This window comes from Mastigoproctus giganteus, chromosome 6 (genome assembly GCF_048544385.1).
Source record: "Mastigoproctus giganteus isolate SK-2022 chromosome 6, ASM4854438v1, whole genome shotgun sequence".
Taxonomy (NCBI): domain Eukaryota; kingdom Metazoa; phylum Arthropoda; class Arachnida; order Uropygi; family Thelyphonidae; genus Mastigoproctus; species Mastigoproctus giganteus.
The window spans coordinates 158,802,481-158,808,156 of NC_143580.1; the positions used below are offsets into that span (position 1 = coordinate 158,802,481).

The window sequence follows — 5,676 nt, forward strand, 5'->3', positions numbered from 1 at the left end:
AGTGATGAATTGACAGACATCTAAATGACAATCGTGCATACGAAGGAGAGGTGCGGTGAGGGAGTAATGCACGTGCAACGTCCAAACAGCATTGAGGCTGAATGCGAATCTGCTGTAAATTCCAACACACTGAACAATGTTTGGATTAATACTTTAGGAGCAGTCATAACAAGAAATATAAATCTTGTTAAAATAATATTTGTGCAATGTCATAACGGCAATCGTAGATCCTTTCGTCAATTATCCTAATTTTCTCAGGATTGGTCGTACATGAATTTTTGCCATACTTCCACAAGGGCTGCAAAAGTCCTAGGTTCGAATACCTCAATGAACGATGAAGATTTTTTACAACATGTAAATGTTTATTCGGTCTGAGGGAAAAAAAAAAAAAAAAAGTACTTGCTTCGGCAGTACATATACTAAAATTGGAACGATACAGAGAAGATTAGCATGGCCCCTGCGCAAGGATGACGATATTGGTCGAAGTCTGATGCCCTGCGTCATGGTGTGGAGTCATCTACTCACATAGCCAATGTAAGGAATTCATTAACTGACGTGGTGGTGCCTCGTGAGAAGCAGTGGATAATTGAATCTGCGATCTCACATCCGGTGAAAACAGCTTCGGTTAAGTTTCTTTTGGAACCTGCAACTGAGTGATGCTTTCCTTATAGAAAGAAGTTTCATGTTGTTTTTACTAGGTGGTAGAGTTAGTCGGTCTCTGCCGAGGTGTGGCATGGTTTTTCCTCCCGGAAACTCGGGTTTTTCTTCCAGCACAACAGACAAACCGACCATAGGACACACACGGATGTTTCAGGAAAGAAAGTATTACTATTATTTTGGGTCAAAGTGCGAATGATTGTAAGTCGTAGTCTCGCATATTCTGTGCCTGGCGAAACGCTGGGGTTTTGGAGCAAGGAGGTAGCCGGCCCACAATATTGGTTTCAAGTGCAGATTCTAATATTTATTTTATTTAAGGGAAACAGCCCACAAGGGATTTGCTTCCTTTAAATAAAATAAATATTAGAATCTGCACTTGAAACCAATATTGTGGGCCGGCTACCTCCTTGCTCCAAAACCCCAGCGTTTCGCCAGGCACAGAATATGCGAGACTACGACTTACAATCATTCGCACTTCAGGTGATTGCTGGATTGTTACCTCTGGATTTATATGTGGTCTATAGAGGAATGATGTATGCGATGCGGAAAGGTATTCCTGCACAATATCTAGGGATGTCATTGAATCTTACAGCTACAGTTAAGGAGGAGAAACTTCGAATTTAGACTGGGTTGGTCGGAATATGGAGAGCACGGTGGAGTTCTTCAGAGGTGGGAGAGATAACCAGGAAGATCATTCCTGTGGCAGATTTTGCCATTACTAAACCGGTGTCGTCGTGGTTCTGTCCGTCTATGTATACCAGTTTTTTGCTAACAGGTCATGGATCGATCAGAGATAAACTGTATTCTTGTGGGTTGGAGCCAGATCCATGGTGTTCTTGTGGAGCGGCAGAGACTTGGCAGCATATTTTGTTCTCTTGTCCTTATTATAATGCTGAACGGTGACAATAAAATTAGCTATCTGTTTTGGGAAAACAAATAGCTAATTTTAATGAAGATAACGTACATACATTGGTGCAAGGAGTTAACAACTTTCAGGCCTTACAAGAGTATGCAAATGCTGTGTTCCCTAAAAGATCTATCATACGAAACCTCACGGACATTGAATTGGCCGTCTACAACCAGCATCTTCATTGATTGCATCAGGGCTTGGGAGCTTCAGACCTGGAAGCTTTTGGTCGGGTCTGAGGCTCCTGGGCATGGACAACTTAAGTGGGTTTTTTTTTTTTTTGTTCGGTTGTTGTTCAGTTCTTGGGTTTGGGCGGCCCAAGGCTGGACAGCTGGCACTCAACAGTCTAGCACTCTCTCTGTTGAGTGTTTAATTGCGCTTCGGCGCTTAAGCTTTTAAAGATAGAACCAGGTCAGGCTCCACGTGCCAGGGATGGGCATCAGATTTCAGTTGAAGAGTTCAGCTGCTTTCTGATGGCAAAGTGACCTAACATAAACAACATACTACATTCACAAACATCTCTCTTATATTTACTTTTATTCTTTCCTATTCAAAATTTCTTGTTTATACACTTAACTTAGCTTAGATTATGAACTTAACTTAACTTAAAATTTTTTTTTTTTTTTTTTTACTTTACTTCTCTTTTCAAAAATATGTTTTGTCTTCTTATTTCTTAGCTATCTTTTTATTTATCAGGTCCACTTTACAGATTTTCTATTTTAAATGATTTAGGTGATGATGGGCATTTGCCTGGGAACCACCCTGAACCAGTACACACACACACACACACACACACACCTCGCGTATGGAGCTGGGGACTGTAACGGGCGCGCCGCTCTGCGCTTGTACCAGGAACGTTTCCCGCACAGGCGTGCTCCTCATCATACGATTTTAATCGTATGATGAGAAGGTTACGTGAGACTGATTGTTTCACGAGAGGTACCATGAATCGAGAGCGAACGACGAGCACGCCAGACAATCAGGAGAATGTCCTACGTCTTGCAGAAGGCAATCCGAGTACGACTACTCGAGCGATAGGCCAACGATCGGGTATTTTCCAATCCACTGTATGGAGGATACTGTCAACAAACCAAATGAGTTCGTACCATCTGCAACGCGTCCAGTCATTGGAGCCTGCAGATTATCCACTCCGGAGGACTTTTGTTACTTGGTTTCTTCAACAGAAACGGTTCGCAAATGCTGACTTCCAGCGGGATCGCTGTTCACGCGACCTCCCGTTCAACGTCCTCTACCGCATGACGAAGGCATTTCGGACCCTGCAATGCTATGTGACACCTCCTGCAAGTTTGTCGCACTGGTAGTGAATCACTCTGTAGAAGTCGGTGAAAAAATCTTTAACTCACTACTTTGGCCCCCCAAAGTATTAGTACTGCTGGTAGTATCAACTAAAATCTGGTTTTAAAGAGTTTAACTCTTCACTTTTTTGCCCTATACACGGATATTTTAAAAGTAAAAAAAATTCTAAGATGTATTAATATCTAAAAACGTTTTAATTTGGAATTATGACACATAAAGTAACGTTCAACAGTTATTTAAGTCGTGTCTTTAACCCGGATGAGGAAAACGACTGACAAAACTGTAAAGAACCGATATTGTTGCTTTGTTCAAACTAACGCAATCTCAAAATGAAAGGTTTTTTTTGTATTTTATTTCTCCCACAGCCACCAAATGCAGCACGTCTGCTCTGTTTATAATATGCTCTTTAGTGTGACTCATTCAGAGACAGTGTTGTTTAGTTTCATAGCAATGACTTATTTTTCAACATGGAGTACATAAATATGTATGATGTATCTGACATATCGTCGCACCAGAGGAAACGAACTTTAGATAAAATTATTCCACAGAAACTTTACCAAAAGTCTGCTGAATTATTGAATATACAGGGTGGCCATAATTAAAATATTCCTATTCAGAGCTCTCTGTAGCTCTAGGTAATAAGCGGATTGCTACCAAAATTAGTAAGTAAACTATTCAAAGCATGGGGAGAAGGATTCCGGGGGAAAAAAAATAAAATAAATAAAGTTCCAAATTCTGCCGAAAGGGGATTATATGGCGCTGTACAAGGGGAAAGGCATTACAAAGTACCAACTAATAAATAACCGAGACAAAATTTAACGAAATTACAAATTTTTATTTGTGCTCTTTGCAAAAAAAGCAACAACAAAAAAAAACAAACTATTATATTTAGGCCACCCGAATAATTAAATTCATCTGCCGTCCTGTGTCTTATGTCTGTTAATTACGTGTGGCCTGACAGTGTTGAACCACGCTCGATATAAAGGTGCCTACAAGATTCTGTGGCAAAAAATCGCATTCTTCCACCAACGCAAACTTTTGCTTATCAAGTTACCAGGAAGTAACTTAGTAAGGAAATTGACTGTTGGCGTGCAATTCGATGCCCAAGGGCATCCCACACATGTTCGATTGGATTTAAGTCTGGTGATCGTGTTGGCCATGGCAGTCATTGGAACAGTGCAAATCTTTCACAGCCTTCCAAATCATGCCGTCCAATTGCTCTGCTTCTTATCTTAGGCAAAGCTTTTGAATGGTTTCTGCTTTCCAGGCTGCGATTCTTTTACGATAGGAAATGGACGAATGCCACAAATCAATATAGGTCCAAGCAAGGTTGCTCTACAGTGGATGCCATTTTAAACATTTCACACACCATTAGGTCATCATCAATTTCCATAGTTCGTTTGATAGCGTGTCGTGGCCTAGTGTTCTCAAGCGTACCAGGGACCCAGAGTGCTCAATTGGCTTTGTACAAGTGTTTCCCCAACTAATTTGAGCACAGAAAGATCTCTATAAAAACAAACCATTGTATTACAAAGGACCTAGGACCTGCTGCTTGGAATATGGTAATTGATGAATGGTTAATGAAACAGTTCGAACATACTTCTACCCTTTCCTTTACAGATGATCTCGTTCTCCTCATTGAGAGTCCATCACACTCAGCACTGGAAACCCAGGTTAACATTGTTTTGCATGACCTGGCTGCCTGGACAGCAGTTCACAACTTACTATCTCCATAAAGAAAGAAAAAAAAACCAACTAAACTATCATTTTTAGGCCACCCGAATAATTAAATTCATCTGGCTTGCTGTGTTTCTTATGTCTGTTAATTGCATGCGTTATACAGTCGATTTCTCTTTTTTGCTGGACGAAACTCTCCAGTTTCTGAAGGAAAAACTTTGCTATCTACGCCTGAGACCGACTAACTTAGCCAAGGAGTGAAAAAAGCGCCCATTAAAGTTCCTCGCGTCATCAACGGGATTGGAACCCGGACCTTTTCCACCTGGTGTGGGGAGGACAGTGACGATACCACTGTGCTACTCGCGCAGACTCTCCATCAAAAAAGTGCAATACCCTCATGCTGAAGGGCAACGCTGGTCCTTTATCCCTCACCTGAAGGCAATCAGAGACAAAACAAGGCTGTTTACGCCCATGCTCTCAAGTGTCATTAGGAGAGATTGGGGGTTGGAGATTAGATCGCTTCAGCTCATGTACTCCAACGTCTTCATTCCAATTGTTCTCTGTGGTGCAGAAGTATGATAGCAGCGGACCAACAAGCAATTCGTCTAAGCCCATCTCAAACATAGACAGAGAATCGTCCTTCTCCTTATGACTCTCGCTTACAGAACCTCTACTGCATTGTACTCAGTGGGAATCTTCCCTTAGACCTTCATGCCATTTTCCAGGGTTTAATTTACCATGTTAGCAAGAATCAAATTGCCTCCTTTCTTGGTATTCAAACACAGGCTGACACCGACATCAAAGCAGAGAAAAACTGCATTTGGCCTGAACTCGTCTCCATCTGGCAAACTCGTTGGTCAAATGCGGATAAGCGTCATATTACCAAGAAATTTCTTCCCTCGGTTCCTTCCAGTGATAAGAAGTGCCTTCAATGATTTTCACCAAACTTAGATACCCCATATCTCTTAACTTGTCCTGGTTCCATCAAGATAAAGCTGCGTGAACTGGGTCTTTCTGAAGATGATCAATGTTTATGTGGAGAAACTGAAGACTGGGAAAACTAAATCTCTTCTTGCACCATATGTCTTGACTTCTGGCAGTGATTACCTACAGATCTT

General features: G+C 41.4%; 1 non-coding gene across 1 annotated transcript; it reads left to right on the forward strand.

Annotated features, from left to right (window-relative positions):
* The first annotated feature begins 395 nt into the window (after positions 1–395).
* Positions 396–502, forward strand: LOC150084691 (U6 spliceosomal RNA). The gene has a single exon (XR_016547138.1). It is a non-coding gene; the product is annotated as a U6 spliceosomal RNA (small nuclear RNA).
* Positions 503–5,676: the final 5,174 nt, after the last annotated feature.